This window comes from Scardinius erythrophthalmus (genome assembly GCF_964197995.2).
Source record: "Scardinius erythrophthalmus genome assembly, chromosome: 14".
NCBI classification, from domain to species: domain Eukaryota; kingdom Metazoa; phylum Chordata; class Actinopteri; order Cypriniformes; family Leuciscidae; genus Scardinius; species Scardinius erythrophthalmus.
Window position 1 is genome coordinate 8,825,226 of NC_138234.1, and position 20,602 is coordinate 8,845,827.

At 41.0% G+C, this 20,602-nt stretch overlaps 1 protein-coding gene and 1 long non-coding RNA gene across 2 annotated transcripts in view; one reads left to right on the forward strand and one right to left on the reverse strand.

Annotated features, from left to right (window-relative positions):
- LOC308701937 (uncharacterized protein) overlaps nt 1–1,390 on the reverse strand; it is a 37,535-nt gene extending 36,145 nt beyond the window's left edge. Inside the window, exon 1 of the mRNA XM_081384418.1 lies at nt 1,015–1,390. The gene's annotated coding sequence lies outside the window, so the exon portion shown is untranslated. The remainder of the gene's footprint in view (nt 1–1,014) is intronic.
- Nucleotides 727–20,138, forward strand: LOC308701966. Its single transcript, XR_014031543.1, has 3 exons — nt 727–1,453; nt 17,708–17,797; nt 19,660–20,138. It is a non-coding gene; the product is annotated as an uncharacterized lncRNA (long non-coding RNA).
- The last annotated feature ends 464 nt before the right edge of the window (nt 20,139–20,602 follow it).

Genomic DNA, 20,602 nt, shown 5'->3' on the forward strand with positions numbered 1-20,602 from the left:
AGTCAAGATGAAACTTAGAGGACTCTCTCTCTTAGATCATTGAGTCTTGCCAAATAAATCTCATGTGACTTGCTGCAGTCCGCATTAAATCTGAGTCTACCTTAGTGAAGGCACAGATTAAGGTCTAGATTTGACCAAATGTTTGTTTTTTGGGGCAAAAAAAAAAACTGCTACATTACAGGGTTAAAAAATAAATAAAAAATATAAGAACGATATATTAAATATTTATTATAAAATGTAGCTCTAGTATTAGCACTTTTGGCGGTACACCTCCCCGCTGTCTCCTCCCTCCAGACCTTTAAAACTGATATCAAAACTCATTTATTTACACTATGCTATGTTAACTAATTGTATACTTTAAATTTCAGATCCATGCGTGCCTTACTTTTGCATTCTTTCATACAAAATATGATCACTGTCTGTCTGCCTGTTCATGTTGCTAAATCCTGATTGTATAACTGTCAATATTATGTAAAGTGTCCTTGGGTTCTTGAAAGGCGTTAAATAAATAAAATAAAACGTATTATTATTATTATTATTATTATAACACTACTCTTCTGCATTTTCAGTCTCCAGTGACGTGCACAAGTTATTCATAGCACTCACATAGATAAATATGTGCACAAATACTGTGTATAAAGTAAGTTTGCGTATTCAGTTTTAATTTACATTATAAACAGAAACGCAAGGTCTAGGGGGCGGGGGGTATTTATTTTTCATAGCATTGAGTTTTAATGTCTAAGTGAACACATGAGCTGTAGCCTAACTTTCATTGAGCACTGCGTGTAGGTAATCAATAACCTAAATATCTGTATCTACCTGGGACTGAAATATTACAGAATCATTGTTATACAATTTACAAAAAAGCTTGCAACACCTTGATAAAACTGATCACAGTTATTTATTCAAGAAACTCTGATATTAATTATACTGTAAAGAAAATGTGCATTTCCGGGTTTCGAAAAGAGAAACTGAAAGTGCTGATATACCGATATATGCTCAAAAAACACTTACCGGTCGATAGTAATGGGAAAAGAAAGACTATAAGTGCGCTCTTCATATTAATGTAGAGTTGAGTGATAGTAGATGATCCGTAGAGATATTAAAGTCGTCCTCTGAGTGTTCGTCAGCGCTGGGTTTCATTGCCGCACCCCAACCAGAGATCTTATGAGCCGACTAACAGAGACAAACCCCGACTTACATAGAAACTTTTACACTGATGAAGATATGCCGATGAAATATCTTGATGATTTATTTTATGCTGAAAGAGAAAGGTCTTTAATGGTTAAAGTTTTCAATATCAACAAACGCGAAGTCCAATATCCGAGATGGGTCTGTCTGCGGACTGCAAGAGAGGGCCGTAACAGTAGGGCGTATTTTGAAGTTGTCCAATTCACACGAGATGTCAAAACCAGATGTTGTCGGCAAGATGGCAGCTCGCATAGAGACAACGGTAAGAATATTTGAATGACTTATTTAATTATTCATTTTTATGACTTGTATAAGTCATTTTGCATTGCAGCAAGGGCAGAGCACAACCCTTTGGAACTTTGAGCTTGTCAATCAGACACTTGTTAGCGTCTTGCTGAGTGTCTCAAAGATGCCAGCAACACATTAGGCCTAGTAGTAGACTACTGTGTTGGCCATCAACAGTAGTAGATGGCCCTGGAGTGGTCTAGCCTGGCTGCGCCCTCCTACGCACTTCCGCTCAATTTCATTTTCCTTCAGTACTACGTCTGGGACTGCTGTATATTCTTAGGTTTCCAGAAATCAATTTTTTGTAGGACCAATCAGCGAACAGAGGGAGTGGCTGAGAACGATGACGTTGATGTGATCACACACATGACTAGCGTCGGCCAATAGTGAGCCAACGTGTGGCGTACAACACAGACGCGCTGCTCTATCAAACTACTTGAAAAGACTCGAGGCACAGAGAGAAGGAAATGAATAGTGGAATAAAGTCGTTATTTTTGTTTGTTTTTGCGCACAAAAGGTATTCTCGTCGCTTTATAAACTTTATAAAAGACAGACATCTTATTCTAAACATAATCCTCTGATCATTCGGACTTGTTGTTTCCGGCCGGTTTCGGCGCATGACATTACGTTACGACCACACGTTAGCGATTGGCTATGGCAGATCCTGAGTGACTCTGGGCAGATCCAATAGTTTTGAACTTTAACAGAGAACCCGCCTACAAGGAAGTAAACGTTTCTCAATGGAGAGAGGCCAGACTCTCTGTACAAATGAAATGTACGAGAGTCTGGTAGAACCAGGCTAGGAGTGGTCACTTGCCATTATTAAAATGCAAATGCATGTTGTAGCCTAACTTTACATGGATGTCGACTAATTTATTGTTTTCTACGACTGTTTCCTCTTTGATTTTTGTGCAGATGTGGTGCTTTTGAGTGACGTTTGGGCCCTAAGTTATGATTCAAGTCGAGGTTTTAGTGCTAAAATTATTTTAATCAACATCATAATATAGTCTAATGTATGGAAGTAAAATAATGTCAAATGTTTTTGAAATAAAAAAAGCCTGTTGAATTGCACTAGGCCTACTTTAAAAAAATAGTCATTGCATTAACCATGTTTGCATTTTAATGCATTGTATTTTTAGGGCTTGCATTTTTATGGGCTGAAACTCAACATGGTTGAATATTTAAGCTGTGAATATTTCAATTAAAAACATTTCAAACACATTTTCATTATTAAAAATTCAATAATCTACACTCACCTAAAGGATTATTAGGAACACCATACTAATACTGTGTTTGATCCCCTTTCGCCTTCAGAACTGCCTTAATTCTACGTGGCATTGATTCAACAAGGTGCTGAAAGCATTCTTTAGAAATGTTGGCCCATATTGATAGGATAGCATCTTGCAGTTGATGGAGATTTGTGGGATGCACATCCAGGGCACGAAGCTCCCGTTCCACCACATCCCAAAGATGCTCTATTGGGTTGAGATCTGGTGACTGTGGGGGCCATTTTAGTGAACTCATTGTCATGTTCAAGAAACCAATTTGAAATGATTCGAGCTTTGTGACATGGTGCATTATCCTGCTGGAAGTAGCCATCAGAGGATGGGTACATGGTGGTCATAAAGGGATGGACATGGTCAGAAACAATGCTCAGGTAGGCCGTGGCATTTAAACGATGCCCAATTGGCACTAAGGGGCCTAAAGTGTGCCAAGAAAACATCCCCCACACCATTACACCACCACCACCAGCCTGCACACTGGTAACAAGGCATGATGGATCCATGTTCTCATTCTGTTTACGCCAAATTCTGACTCTACCATCTGAATGTCTCAACAGAAATCGAGACTCATCAGACCAGGCAACATTTTTCCAGTCTTCAACTGTCCAATTTTGGTTAGCTCGTGAAAATTGTAGCCTCTTTTTCCTATTTGTAGTGGAGATGAGTGGTACCCGGTGGGGTCTTCTTCTGTTGTAGCCCATCCTCCTCAAGGTTGTGCGTGTTGTGGCTTCACAAATGCTTCGCTGCATACCTCGGTTGTAGGGGTGGAGCCGAACCCGAATACGGTATTTGGAAAGGCACAAATAATGTGTTTTTTACGAATACTTATTTCGAACAAATACTTTACAAATATTTGTATTCGGGAACAAGAAAAACTTTATATCAAAAAGCTGCATTTCCTGACCGGCGGTGCTTCTGATGTGGTGGCTGTAAACCACTTGTTGATAAGAAAGGAGGAAAGAGCAACATATGGAAATATTTTGGATTAGGCTAATGTCACGTTGTCATACGGGGCCGTTCACATAGGTTTTTTACGCGTGCAGATTTCAAATGAGCGGCGCGGTTGCATAGCAACAACAGACGCCACGAGAGAGCAAAGCGCTTGTGGAAAGGAGAAAGCGGTGCGAACTGCGCTCTCCATGATGATGAGGAAGTATCAGCAAATAATTAATTGATTTCTAGCCCTTGCATTAGCTTTAGATATATTTATGGAGATGAGAAATGAAATAAAAAGCCGCCATTATGTCATTAATATCAGTCCGTCAGAAAAGCAGTTCTAGGCTTATTCTTGGCTCTTAGCAGGTTTAAAAAGCCCTTTTAAAATGAAATATGAATGCAGTTTTGGATTAAATAAAAGTACAGTCAAGTCAAATAAAACACGTTTTATCTCCTGTATAGTTTGGTAACACTAAGATACCATTCATTAACGTTACTTAATGCGTTATCTAACATCAACACATTGAGTGAACAATATACTTTTACAACATTAATGACATTAATTCAACATTAATTAATGTTTGTGAATGTTATTTAATACAAACACTTGATTGGTCATGTTTGTTCACTTCATTCATCGTGCATTAAATAATGTTAACTTTTGATTTTAAAAATGAATTTTAAATTAACCCCAAGGAGAATAATTGCGACAGTATATAACAATAGGTTACTGTCGTAACCCCGGTTCTCTGAAACATCGAGTGGAGAGATCCACCTATGGGAAGGGCATCCGTACCTGACCTCTGCAGAAGCATCCAATTGCACCAAGTCTGGCTAACAGACAGAAGCGCGCAGCCAATGCCAGGTAAGGCCACACCCCCTTACCTAAGGCATATAGCTGTCTGGCGCGCTGCTATTCCTCAGTAAGTATATTCGCTTCTCGTGCGGCAAGCGGGGCGAAGCTGGTGGATCTCTCCACTCGATGTTTCAGAGAACCGGGGTTACGACAGTAACCTATTGTTCTCTTTCATCATCTCGTTTCGAGATCCACCTATGGGAGAGACATGGACAGCTCCCCGATTGCCCAATACACTCACAGTGAGGTTCTGAAGGCCAGAGAAGGACGGTCACCTCAGAGAGGCGGTGCCTGACACGTCCCACAAACATGACCCTGCAAGGGTGACGCCACGCTAAACTGCTGTGGACAAGCAGGGCATGAAAAATGCATGAGACCCATACATAATAATGGCCCCCGCACCACCAATGCACATAGCTAAACCCAAGAAGGAATGCGAATGCTTGGTGACAGGAATGAACATGGCCAGCCGGCCCATTCACTCCTCGTTGGTTAACCCAACGGGGCTGTGGGAAAGGGCTAAGAGGACCCTACCCCTAGGACCGAGTGTGCCACCGAGGTTCTGGTGACATCCAACCGGTAGTAACGCTCAAAGGTATGAGGAGAGGCCCAGCTGGCCGTGGAGCAGATGTCCTGCAGTGGCACTCCCCTGAACAAAGCCCAAGAGGCGGCTAAGCCCCTTGTAGAATGAGCTCTGATGCCCCCTGGGGGCTGCACTCCCTTTGCTTCATAAGCCATAGTATAGCGTCCACAAGCCAATGTGAGAGGCATTGCTTTGAAATGGGACTCCCCTTGTGTGGGGGAGCCCTTGAAACAAAGAGCTGGTCGCTCTTGCGGAAAGCACTGGTCCTGGTCATACATGCTTGCAGAGCGCGACCGGGACACAGAGCATTCAGCCCCTGATCCTCCGAGGAGGCAAAGGGTGGAGGGTGAAAAGCGGATAGCTCCAAAACCTCCGAAGTGAACACAGGCAGGGGCGTCATGCAAGCCAAAATTCTGGGGGGGCACAATCTGAACAATCTGAAAATTTTTAAATTCTGGCTGCTAAACATACCATTTCAATGCAGTTTGGGAGGGACAGAAATACCTTAACAGAGCTAGCAGCAACCCTCCTCTATCTGAGGACTAAGTTAAAGTATCTATTTTGTAAGTTTATGTAAAAGACAGGTTGATGAAATAACTGTAAGCTCAAATTCAAAAGGTTTTGAAGTCTACTTCATTAAAGCATGTTTACACACACACTTACTGTACACTTAGGCCTACTACACATGATTTTAAAAACAGTACCATTGCAGTTTTTAATGTTATGATTTTAAATTGGTATGTGACCTAAGAACGATCTTACATTAAAGGTACATAAAGGTGCTGAGGTCTGACTTTGTGGTGCTCTGAAATTCTGAGCTGGAAGCTGTTGAGAAACAGATCCACGACCTTTTAGTGAGAAAAGCCGAGCTGATAGACCGGCGGTTAGCTCTTGAAACATCACGCGCCGATGAACACAAATCAGTGATCAACGTTACTAACCCGCTGACTCCGACCTCGTCTACTCCGTGCGTTACTCAGCATCGGTCACGAGCGTCGAGGCCGCGATCAGCTATGGTCTCGTTTACGCCGGCTCCAACATGCCACCACGAAGCCTGGATATTTCCGCAGCGGAAGACGCGAGTCAGGTCTAGAAAACTCTCTCCGACCCTCCCGGTTTTCGAGATATCCACACAAAACCGCTTCTCCCCTCTTCGCGAAACAGAACGCGATGCTGTGATCATCGGTAATTCCATCGTTCGACACGTACAAGCTACGTTAAATAAAAGTAAGGTGCATAGTCACTGCTTTCCTGGTGCTCGTGTTTCTGAAATCGCTGCTCACGTTCCCGAGATTCTGAACGAGCGCGTCGGAACTGTGGTCCTGCACGCGGGAGGGGCCGACATCAGGCTGCGACAGACAGAGGTTCTGAAGAAAGACTTCAGGAATCTGATCGATACGGTACGCAGCACATCGCCTGATATAACGATCATTGTGTCAGGACCGCTTCCCACGTACCGACTAGGTCATGAAAAGTTTAGTAGATTATTCGCGCTAAATGAATGGTTAATATCATGGTGCAATGAGCAGAAACTGCTCTTTGTAAATAATTGGAATCTGTTTTGGGAGCGTCCTAGGCTTTACCGTGCTGATGGCTTACACCCAAGCAGATTCGGATCGGATCTTCTGTCAGATAACATCTCCAAAATGTTAAATACCTTTTGACTAGTAACCAAAAGTTCAAATCATAGTCTCTGCTGCACCAAATTAAATGATATAAATAGTGTAGAACATTGCATAGAAACTGTGTCTATTCCTCGTTTAGTGAGATCAAATAATAAATCTACTGCAGGATCTAGAAAAAATCTAATTGTTATTAAACCAGAAAATGTTGCTATTAGTAACCAAAAACAATTTCTAAAGCTAGGTCTTCTAAACATTAGATCACTCACACCTAAGGCAGTTATTGTAAATGAAATAGTCACGGATAATAGCTTCGATGTACTTTGCCTTACTGAAACTTGGCTTAAACCTAATGATTATTTCGGTCTAAATGAGTCTACTCCATTAGGATACTCCTATAAGCACGAACCCCGTCTGATTGGTCGTGGCGGCGGTGTTGCAGCGGTCTATAGAGATATTCTCAATGTTACTCAGAAAACGGGTTATAAGTTTATTTCGTTTGAAATACTTGTACTAAATGTTACGCTCTTAGATGTTAGAAAAAAATCCATATTATCTCTAGCCTTGGCTACCGTATATAGACCGCCTGGGCCTTACGCTGATTTCCTAAAAGAGTTTGCAGATTTTCTCTCAGATCTATTGGTCAATGTAGATAAAGCATTAATTGTTGGAGATTTTAACATACACGTAGATAATCCAAATGATGCGTTAGGGGCTGCGTTTATAGATTTATTAAATTCCTTTGGGGTCAAACAAAACGTCACCGGACCAACTCATCGTCTTAATCACACACTCGATTTAATTATATCATATGGATCCGATCCAACCGATATAGATATCATTCCACAAAGTGATGATGTCACTGACCATTACTTGGTAACTTGCATATTACGTACTGCTGTAATATGTCATGCGGCGCCGCGTTTTCGACCAGGCAGAACAATCCTTCCATCCACCATAGATAATTTCTCGAGTTGCTTATCTAATCTGTCTCAGCTGCTGCCTGAACCCAAACAAACAGATGAACTAGAAGAACTAACTAGCACTATGAGCACCATTCTCTCTAGATCATTGGATGTTGTTGCACCCGTTAGATTAAAAAAGGTCACAGAGAAAATTAAAGCACCATGGTACAATAATACTACGCATGTTCTAAAGAGAGAAACCCGTAATTTAGAGCGTAAATGGAAACAAACTAATTTAGAGGTCTTTAGAATCGCGTGGAAAGACAGTATGTCACGTTATAAAAAGGCCCTAAAAGCGGCCAGGGCTGAGCATCTCCGCAAACTAATAGAAAACAACCAAAACAATCCTAGGTTTTTATTTAACACCGTGGCTAGACTAACAAATAAACAGACGTCACCCGAACAAAATATCCCGTTACAGTTTAGTAGTAATGATTTCATGAACTTCTTCACTGAGAAAATAGAAAACATCAGAACCACAATTGTAAACGTTCAATCCTCAATCGCACCTTATAATTCAGCCTCAATTTCCCCCCCGCAAGAACAATTACAGTGCTTTACAACTATAGAACAAAAAGAGTTAAATAAACTTATCACTTCATCTAAAACAACAACATGTTTATTAGATCCTATACCAACTAAACTACTGAAGGAAGTGTTACCTGTAGTGGAAGAGCCTCTCCTCAATATTATTAACTCGTCTTTATCTTTAGGTTATGTTCCAAGAACATTTAAACTGGCAGTTATAAAACCTCTCATTAAGAAACCACAATTAGACCCGCATAATCTAGCAAATTATAGACCCATTTCAAATCTACCTTTTATGTCTAAAATACTAGAAAAAGTTGTGTCCACTCAACTGGGCTCTTTCTTGCAAGAAAATGATATCTATGAAAAGTTTCAGTCAGGATTCAGGCCGCATCACAGCACTGAAACTGCGCTCGTTAAAATCACAAATGATTTACTCTTAGCTTCTGACCAAGGCTGCATCTCAATACTAGTTTTACTTGATCTGTGCTGCGTTCGATACTATAGATCATACAATACTCTTAGATCGACTACAAAATTATACTGGTGTTCAAGGACAAGCATTAAGCTGGTTTAGATCATACTTATCTGACCGCTACCATTTTGTCTATTTAAATGGAGAAAAATCGATCATAATTCCAGTAAACTATGGAGTGCCGCAGGGATCTGTGTTGGGCCCTCTGTTATTCTCAATATATATGCTGCCACTTGGAAATATTATAAGGAAACATGGAATTAGTTTCCATTGTTATGCTGATGACACTCAAATATATATTTCATCACGGCCGGATGAAAACGCTAAATTATCCAAATTGACAGAGTGTGTTAAAGATATAAAAGATTGGATGACGCGTAATTTTCTTTTATTAAATCCAGACAAGACAGAGGTAATACTTATCGGTTCAAAAAACCGCCCACAGAACCTCTCACAATACCACTTTGACATCGTAGGACGTCCTGTTACTTTATCCTCTACAGTAAAAGACCTGGGTGTTATACTCTATTGTAACCTGTCTTTTGAAAATCATATTTCGTATGTTACAAAAACAGCCTTTTTCCACCTTAGAAACATTGCTAAGCTACGTAATATGCTATCAGTTTCTGATGCAGAAAAGTTAGTTCATGCATTCATGACCTCGAGAATAGATTACTGTAATGCTTTATTAGCCGGTTGTCCTGCATCCTCAATAAACAAGCTACAGTTAGTCCAAAATGCAGCCGCTAGAGTTCTTACTAGATCAAAAAATATTATCATATAACACCGATTTTATCATCACTACATTGGCTACCTATACAGTTCCGTATTAATTATAAGGTATTGCTATTGACTTCTAAAGCCCTAAACGGCTTAGCTCCAGTCTATTTAACGGATCTTCTATCACCCTATAATCCATCACGCTCTTTAAGATCAATAAATTCGAGGCTTTTGGTCATACCTAGGATATCCAGATCAACCAAAGGAGGGAGAGCATTTTCGCATTTGGCTCCAAAACTCTGGAATAGCCTTCCTGATACTGTTCGTTACTCGGACTCACTCTCCCAGTTTAAAACTAGATTAAAGATGCATATTTTCAGCCAGGCATTCATATAATATTGTTAATCTCACAGTTTCAAACTACAATCCAGCCTCTAGTTCATAAATGCCAGAGGAGAACTGGCCCCCGACTGAGCATGGGTTCTCCCAAGGTTTTTTTTCTCCATTAGGTCACCTGATGGAGTTTTAGGACACCATTAGGTCACTTGATGGAGTTTTTCGGTTCCTTGCCACTGTTGCCTTTGGCTTGCTCAGTTGGGGATATTTTGGGGATATTTAATTTTATTCTATCAATCAATAAATTCCACTAGAAACAAACTTTGTTGTATTATTTTATTTTAATACTGTGAAGCTGCTTTGATACAATCTGTATTGTGAAAAGCGCTATACAAATATACTTGATTTGATTTGATTTGATGTAGCTCACTGACCCGTTTAGCAGATGCCAAGGCCGAGAGCAAAGCTGTCTTGAGGGACAGCAGCTTAAGGGAAATACTTCCCAGAGGCTCAAAAGGATAAAGAGACCGCGCTTCCAGCACCATGGAGAGGTCCCACTCTGGAACAGATCTCCTGATGACCGGCAAAGAGCGGCGTGCACCCTTCATAAAACTGCGGGTTAGAGGGTGCTGCCTGACGGTGGAGCCCTCAAAACCCACATGACAGGCTGAAAACGCAGCCAGGTAGACCTTAATGGTGGAAAAGGACCTGCCTCTTTCCATGAGGTCTTGCAGGAAACACAAAATATCAGGCACCGAGCACTGATAAGATGTGAGACCACGCCCATCACACCACCCTTCGAACACTTGCCACTTCCAGTCATATAGGGATCGTGTGGAAACGGCCCTGGCATTCTGAGTAGTGGCGATAACACGCGGCGGGAGCCCCAGTGCATTTAGGTTCGTCCTCTCACGGGCCAGGCCCAGAGAGTCACCCTGTCCGGGTGGGGGTGGTAAATCTCCCCGTTGGCTTGGGACAGTATGTCCGTGCGAGGGGGGAGGCGCCATGGCTCGGCGTACAACAGAGGGATTATCTCTGCCAGCCACAGGGCTTTGAGCTACCTGGGTGCTATCAGAATGAGAGACAGGCCGTGCTCTCTCACCCTGGCCAGTGTGAAAATATCAGGCACAGGGGAGGAAAAGCATACAGCAGCACTTTGGGCCATGGGTGGGCCAGTGCGTCTGCCCTGAGGGGCGCGTCCACGTCCTTTAGTCGAGAAGAACATAGGACAATGGTGGTTTTCGCGCGAGGCGAAAAGATCTACGGCTGCCTGTCTAAATCTCATCCATAACATCTCCACTATCTGCGGGTGAAGACGCCAATCCCCTTAGATTGGGTTTCCCCTCGATAGCAGATCCGCGCCTCTGTTCAGAATGCCCGGAACATGAGTCACGTGTAATGACAGAAAAACCCGTCTGCTCCACACCAACAGCCTGTAAGCTAGAACGTGGAGTTTCGACGAGCGCATGCTGCCCTGACGGTTGATATAAGCCACTGCCGTGGTATTATCGCACCGTACTAGAACGGGATGTCCCTGCAGGCGAGGCAGAAAATGATTCAGAGCTTTCAAAATGGTAAAAGCTCTAAATAGTTAATATGCGCTGAACGTAGTCTGCTCAGCCACAGACCGTTCACCATTCTGCCTTCCTGGGTGGTTCCCCAGCCTGTTAAGGACGCATCTGTCGTCACAACTTTCCGCATCGTAACCGTCCCAAGGGGGTTCCCCGAACGTAAAAGTTCTCGCTCTCCCAATGGCGCAGGGCCGCCGAGCAGGCACTGTTACCGAGCAGCAGAGATCGCGAATAAGGCTGAAATGTAGTGACAAAACCCATTTCGTGAACGCTCTCATTCTCAGGAGACCCAACGGCACAACTTGGATAGATGAAGCCATGAGACCCTGCAGCCTGAGGCATGTGCGATATTGTACTCTCGCCCCTTCTCTGAACTGAGACAGACAGTTCATCAGAGAGCGAACGCGCTCTTGAGAGAGACGCGCTCGCAAGGAGACTGAGTTCAATTCCAAGCCCAGGAAAAAGACATTCTGACTGGGAGTCAGAATGTTTTTGCTCGCATTCACCTTGAACCCGAGGGATGTGATGTGCGCGAGCACCCGGCCGGTGTCCAGCGACACCTTCTCCTTCGATTTGGCTATGATGAACCAATCGTATATGTAATTCAGAATTCTCAGCCCTGATAGTCTCAGGGACGCCACGCCCGCCTCCGCACACAGACAGAAAGTTCGGGGACTCAAATTTCGCCCGAACGGAAGAACTGTGAATTCGTAACAAATGCCTTGGTAGGTGAGACGAAGATATTTCCTGTGTGGAGGGTAGATACTTATGTGAAAGAAAGCATCTTTCAGATCGACTGATGTGAACCAGTCGTTCTGCTTTATGGCACGGGCGAGAGAGCCTTGTGTCACATTCTGAAATTGTATTTCCTCAAATGTTTGTTCAACATTCGAAGGTCCATATAGGGCGGGGGGCACCACGCCTTTTGGAAACATAAAAATACCAGGAATAAAAACCATGGTTTATAAGATTGGGTGGCACCATCTGAATCGCTCCCTTGTTTGGGAGGGAGGAAATTTCCTCTTTCAGAATGTGTGAGGCATTTTCTTCTGTGTGAGAAGAGAGAACGCCGTTGAAAAGTGGAGGTTTTATTGCAAACTGCAGCCTGTAACCCTAGGTTACGGTACGCAAAACCCACTCGGACGCTGAAATGGCTTGCCAAGCCGCTTCATGACTCAAGAGCGCCCCCGCTCGGGCCGGAGCGGGGGTGTATGGGCCCAGCTGGTTCATTCGTGATGCAAAGGCGCCATCTAGTGGGCACACTAGAGGCGACATGCAGGGGTTCGGAGGGATTTCCTCCCTCTGCAGTGAGAAGTTTTCTCTGCGGAGAGAGGTCTTCTCTCCAAAACGAATTCATTTGATTCGTAACTTTGTGTGTTTTGTGTTGGGCAAACACTGGGGCCGGAGCCTTTATTGACAGAGTGAGGGGAACATAGTGTGGTGTCCACTGTGCTAAACTTTCCCTCACAAGGCCTGAAAGTGGGCGGAAAACACACATATCTCCTGAACACATGAACTGGGCAGTCTTAAGTGCAGGCAGAAAAATAATATCCGCGGAGAGAGATATTCTCTCTGTAACGGATTTATTTAATTCGTATGTTTTAAAGTGTTATTTAGTTATGTGTGTGTTTTGTGTTGGGGAACACAGGGGCCGAAGCCTTCCACACACAACGTCCACTAAAAACACACTGCAGGCAGAAAAATAATATCCACGGAGAGAGATACTCTCTCTGTAACGGATTTATTTAATTCGTTTGTTTTAAAGTGTTATGTGTGTAAAGTGTTACACACATACAACGTCCACTAAACGTCCTCGTGGCCCGTGAACGCTGCTCGATACTCCCAACGGTCGAACAACAGGCAGGCCGCTTGCGTTCGCGGCCGCCTTCCTAGGAAGGCATAAATTGAAAGCCTCAACACGTAATCGGAACACATCAAGGCCCGTGAGACCGTGTTAACAGTCTAGCGGGACGCTCCAGTTTTAAGAGTTGTTTCCTCAGACTGGGCGGTGGTCTCAGCGCTTACCCGTCGTAAATATTCCTATCCTGGTCGGTGGTGCTCTGTGGAGCTGGCCACACAATGTTGAGACGAACGGCCGCTCGCTCACAAACAGGAGGATGGACTGAGGTAAAGCCGCGTAAACGCTAGCCTAGGGAACGCTAAAAGGACCGCGTCATCCCCGTCGCCGGAACCGGCCGGTTCGTCAACGAGAGTGAGGTTTTCCCGCGAAGATGTCCTCTTCAGGGAATGTGGATTGGGCTGATGTCAGCTCAAATATTTAGAGAGGTGGCGCTCCGGGAGTCCCCCGGTAGCGCGTCATCATCACCGTGTCCCCCTTCCGAGTCAGAAAGGCCGAGCACGGCGCGCTGGGTCGTGCAACTAAAAGCCGGCTTAGTAAAAAGCTACATGTGCAGCAATTACAATGACCGCAATTCTCCGGGTTCTCCAAAGCTTCTTGAGCGTGTTAAGCCCAAGCAAACCACGCAGAACGAGAGGGTCCTTAGCGGCGATTAGAGCACCACACGCGGCTGGGCAGGCTCGTCGTGATAGGCTGTTCCCCGGAGAAGTGGCTGTTTAGATGGTCACATAGCCATGGATGGGCTAGCGGTGAAGAACTCGGAAAAATCCGTGGCGGGCAGCCATGTAAGGAGGAGCAGGTAAGGACAGCGAGAGCGCGGGCGGCTCCGGATGATAGGCTGAAGAAACGACTGTCACTCACGTCTGGCGGAGGCTGATCTGGCGATATGTCCTCCTGAAGACTCGAAAGTGAGCAGCGTAACGTTAATCCAACCGAACTGTGTCAGTGCAGAGATCGCAAGAAGCGAATGTCAACTGAGGTATAGCAGCGTGCCTGACAGCTATATGCCTTAGGTAAGGGGGTGTGGCCTTACCTGGCATTGGCTGCGCGCTTCTGTCTGTTAGCCAGACTTGGTGCAATTGGATGCTTCTGCAGAGGTCAGGTACGGATGCCCTTCCCATAGGTGGATCTCGAAACGAGATGATGAAAGAGAACTATTGTTTATTGTTAGGTCATTTTATCTAATGTTATCTAACAAATGGAATCTTATTGTAAAGTGTTTTTAATACTACAGTTTCCATCTGAAGGATTAAAATTTAAGAATATGTTTTTAGATCTGCTGATCCTATTTCCCTACATAACATCACATAAAAAAACTAAGGTGAACTATACTGTATTGGGCATTCAAGGTGAACATGAGGGCATCCATTTACTGATTAGATTTAACAGTTTCCTTTGAAGGGGTTTTGTTAGTCTTTGATCTTTCTACTAAGAGTTGAACTATGTGTAAATGTTTACCTAGTCTTGGTTCTCGTGACCATGTGTTGTTTATACAATTTGGGGGTACCATTATCTCAGTTGGGGGTAATTGCCTCTATTGTCTTTAGATGATTAGATTCAGTAGTCATCTCTAAGGCTGTGTGTAAGTTCAGCACCTTTAAGGACAGCCCACTGAATGGCCTATAAGATACCATGTAAAGTTCCCTCAGTCAGATCATGTTGGAAGTTTCTACAGCCGCATACAGTGGAGTTCTCAATAAAGAACAACTTCTGTTGAACGCGATCCCAACTGTCTCACTGGTCTCTGCTTCGATCAAAGAAAACTTTACAACACATCTTTGTAACCGTGATATACACTTTAATATATGTAAATTTAATCTAAATTAAGCTTTGGTACCGAAATTGGTACCGAGAACCGTGGATTTTCACTGGTATTGGTACCGAATACTGAAATTTTGGTACCGTGACAACACTAGTAGCTCTGTTAGCTCGGTAATTTAGACAATAGGCTGTTGACAGAGTAACGTTAACGTAAGTAATGGCTGTTATGTTATTTTCTTTTCAATGACATTCGTTGTTACATGTTCATTGCTGGATTTATGGAAAAACATCAACCAATGTTGCATATCCATAATTATTATAATGGATATAATTAAAGAATACTTACACTATAACGTAAATTAGAAGTGTAACGCAAAAAAACAGGATTTTTACACCTATTTTGAATTTTACTCGAATACAAATACAAATGCAAATACTTTTCCCCCCTCAACAAATACAGATACAAATACCGGCTGCTTTGCACACCCCTACTCGGTTGTAACGAGTGGTTATTTCAGTCAAAGTTGCTCTTCTATCAGCTTGAATCAGTCGGCCCATTCTCCTCTGACCTCTAGCATCAACAAGGCATTTTCGCACACAGGACTGCCGCATACTGGATGTTTTTCCCTTTTCACACCATTCTTTGTTAAACCTAGAAATGGTTGTGCGTGAAAATCCCAGTAACTGAGCAGATTGTGAAATACTCAGACCGGCCCGTCTGGCACCAACAACCATGCCACGCTCAAAATTGCTTAAATCACCTTTCTTTCCCATTCTGACATTCAGTTTGGAGTTCAGGAGATTGTCTTGACCAGGACCACACCCCTAAATACATTGAAGCAACTGCCATGTGATTGGTTGATTAGATAATTGCATTAATGAGAAATTGAACAGGTGTTCCTAATAGGGCTGTGAAAAGATTAATCGCATCCAAAATAAAAGTTTGTGTTTACATAATATATGTGTTTGTACTTGGTATAATTATTTTGTATATATAAATACACACACATGCATGTATATATTTAAAAAATATTTGCATACATATACTGTATATATTTATATATAATTTATATTATATATAAATATAATTTTTTTATATATAAATAACAGTTTTTCTTAAATATATACATGCATGTGTGTGTATTTATATATACAAATTTAATTATACACAGTACACACACATATATTATTTAAACACAAACTTTTATTTTGGATGCGATTAATCGCGATTAATCTTTTCACAGCCCTAGTTCCTAATAATCCTTTAGGTGAGTGTATATTCACCTTTCATATTTCACTTCCAAAATATTCAAACTGTTTAAAAATACAACCTATAATATTCAACTGCCAATTTTCGGTCCATTTTATTTCGCTTTGCAAATTCGACAGTAAATTCAACATTGACATCCAGGAACTGCAGGAAAAGCAGTAGATTACCGAGCATACTCTCCATCTGCTGTTAGTCTATCTCACCAGCAGATGGTGCAAAAGCACGTGTTGTTGACGAAGACCAGCAACAGTCAAGCAGGAAGGAAGTCGACCGGAAGTTGAAGCCGGCCGCGTGCCACCATCTTGTAGCAGAACTTCACTTGCGTTAGCATTCCATTGACTCCCATTCATTTTGGCGTCACTTTATCAGCAAATAACTTTACATCTGAGGCGTTTAAAGACTCCATTTGTCCATTATTTATTTCTAAAGAAACACGACAATGTATAAAATGCTCCATTACCTTGTAGCTTATGTTATGGCCCCGTAGAAGCAGTTTTTGTAAAAGTAGGCTAACGATTGCGTCATAACCACGCGACTCTCTGTCGCTCAGTAGAGAGATTCCCGTATGGACGGGAGGAGAAGCTCGCGGGCAATCGGGGGGGACGTGGAGGCAAAATGACAATATAATTAATCAGAATACCTAGCAAAAGTTTCTCCTGCTCCAAGCTCATGGACAGCTACTCTCCGTCTCTGCAAGTTTCGGAAGGGAATGATTCAGATTTCTCATGCCACAGCCACTAGAAGACAGACGTTGCAGTGGTTGCTCACGTCTACGTCGTCAAGCTCTGTTTGAGTCAGTTTGAGTCTGCGCGTCAGGAACGGAAGTCCTAAAAAATAGCTAAAAATGGGCTTCACTTGTCTCAATTGAGTTCCAATGAGATGGCTCTGTCCACTTCTTATACTGTCTATGGCAACAGTTAGAACAAGTCATTCATTCATAAAATGAAAATGATTATCTGTGTCAGTATACAGTATATGCGGAAAAGATGATAAACACACAAAAGCTGTGTTTATGTTTCATTCAATAACTTCATTGTTACTTTCCCTGTGTAGCCTACATGTCATCAGCTTTCTCTATGAACGGGATTATAATCGGTTTCCCTCAATACCTCATACTCAAGGATTCCCCTTCCGTTGGGACAAAACACTTAACATAGCTTAATGGACTAATACAGTGATAAGAAAGACCAAACTCGCACCTTATTGGGGCTGTAGGCTACTATATAGGCTACAGGCAAGCAGATGGACTCAGAATATGAACTTAACGCGCAAACATCTTATGGGTAGATGAGAGGTTTTGATAGTTTTGTAAAAAATAAGTTTGGAAGTGAGCTAATTTATTTAACATAAACGTATGCATTTAACATAAACATACTCGATGACGTCACTTACATGGAATGTGAAAATTGGCTGAAACTAGCTCAATGGTTAACACAAATTGATTAAAAAATAGTTATGTGATTTCAGCAGCAACAAAATAATCCCTCTACAACAGAGGGGAAGCTCCACGACTTCAACATTTCTGAAGAAAGCTGCTGCCAGAGAAGTTGGAAACAGGTGAAGTGAGGAAGCTCATTAAATAACTTCATATCCATTTTCTCACAATATTTTGTCACCTACTGTATATCACCATGCATCTGTTATTTTCTTATATTTTCTTTAATTTCTCATATTTACATTTATTTGTTTAATTTATTTTAAGAAAGTTTTGACATCCAAAAGTAAGTGACACTGTATGAGCAATATGAATAAGTGAATAAGTAAAACTAAAACCATAGATGAAACATTTATGATTATTATCAGTGTTGAAAACAGTTGTGCTGCTTCATATTTTTGTGTTTTTCAGGGTTATTTGATGAATGATAGAAAAAAAGCAGCATTTATTTGAAACCGAAATCTTTACTCTCTCTTCTGGTCAATTTAATGCATCCTTGCTTAATAAAATATTTTTACTCTATTGAACCCAAACTTTTGACCAGTAGTGTAAACTACTGTTTATATAGGGGAGAGCGGGGCACAAAGTAACGCTTTTTGACTTTCTCAGTTTGTGTAAATCTACTTATGGTTCAGAGTATTTATTTTTTCCCACATTAATTTCCAACATGTCTAGTACAATTATGTGTTTTTGTTTTATTAATACAGTATATACTTTTTTCTGGATATACCCCGAAAGAATGGAAGTGAAATGTGACAACATGCCCCATAGGTGCACATTGTAACATGACCATATGACAGCTTAAAATGTTATCTGATCTAATAAAAAAAAAATACAAGACAAACTAAAATATTTTCTAAATAAAATACAATTAAAAAACTTTTTCATATAAAATAATGGCCATTTTTAATAATTAAATATAAACTCCTTTTTGAGTTTTGACTACGAACACAGGAAAACACAGCTATACAACATAGTTCAAAACAAATAAATAATTAGTATTTTCTGAACATTGACTCTCAGTCTTTATTCACCTTTTTCTCACGTTTTCTCAATAAAATTAATAAAACTATAGAATATAGTAGCATATTTCTAATAGGGGCACATTGTTACGCAGTGTGACAACATGCCCCACCAGCACAACTGGGATTTAAACCCGGCTAGTGTCTTCTGCTAGAACCAGCGAAGCATTAAAGAACTATCTCAACTGTTAAATAACATATTGGAGATTAAAAAAATATCAGATTTGTCTAATTTTAAATAAACACAAAAAATAGAGATGAAAAATTAACTTAAGTAAGAAATGTACTTTTGCTACGGTTTAATAAATGTCTATGGATATCTTCCAAAAAAAAAAATTAATTTTGGCACAATTTTTTCTCTATATAGTGTTGATATGGCAACTAGTAAATACACCAAGTTTCGTCATGTGTGGAAGTATTTAAAACAAGTGTGTTACAACTAGCCTCGTGTTATGTTGTGCCCCGCGCTCCCCTATGTTGGGTCTATTTAACAATGAATCCTGGAGAGAGAAAAAAGAAAATGGATTAAACTGTTACATTGGTTTACACAAAAAGATTAATCAGCACAACTGTTTTCAACATTGATAATAATAATTGATAATGTTTAGGACGTTTGCATTGTAAGAATGTATAGTATTCAAATATTAAAATGCTGACTCGTTAGGCCATGTTTTCTCATTAAAATCAGATGATTTCCTATTAATTCAATAGAATGTAACGGACTAACCTTCCTGATAATGTTTGGGGCCCAGAAACACTATCCTAATACACAATATCCTTAAAGACACATCTCTTTAGCCAAGCATTCAATTAACACATCTCTTTAGCCAAGCATTCAACACATCTCATAATCTTGCACTATGTGATGAAATAGTAAAAAGTGCACATGACCATCTTTTGCCTGAAATAATATGAACAGCAGCAATGCTAATCTTTCTCCTGCTGTCTCCTTGTTTCTACAGGATGCTCATCATATTTTACTAGAGATTACAGCAGCTCCAGTTCGGATCCAGCCTCACTTGGGAAGACTTCAATGACATCAACACTCTTGAAGACAATGTGTTTAAACAATTTTCAGATGTTAAATGATATTTTAAAGTGTTTAAACTAATTTAAATTTTTATGTCAGGTGGTACAACAAAAATATTATGTATTGTATTTGTACCACCTGACATGGAAAGTGTACCACCAACCTACCCATACTTGAAATTAGCAGTTTTTATCAGTATTTGAGAGAGCTCTACAAACGTTTTCACTCTGCCAAAGAGATCAGTTAGGCTCCTCTGGATGATGCATTATCATGTTTACTGTTATTACCTTGTAAATTCATAATAACATTTGAGAATATACAAATTGCTGGACAAAAGTTTCTCAATTATCTCAACAGCTTTAAAACTACTGATATGAATAAAAAAACAATTATATTAAAGTTTCAAACCTAAAATGATGGCATAGTTTTTAATTTTTTATTATTAAGACACCATTTTAAATTGTTTTCTTAGTCTGTTCATTTGTTCGGACAGTTGCACCACCACCTGACATTTTGTGGGTTTAATGCTGCCTTCAGAAATAATCATAAATAGGCCTAGTTTCCTAGTTAAAACAAAATGGACATCGTAATTACGACTTCAGAAGAAGAAAAACAAAATAATATGTATTACAAAAAAAATGATTTCAAACTAAGGTTTTATAGAATATAGTGATACATGTCATGAAGTTATACAATTATTTTAAAAGGAAATAATGCACTTGCCACAACATAAAAAATTACATCCCCAAGTAAAAAAGTTCTAGTGACTGGTTACATCTAAATTTTTCAATTAGTCTGACGTATTATTTCTCATTGAGCCAATGTTAACAGACTATTGCAACAAGAATTGCACTTGGGCCAATTTAAAAATTTAG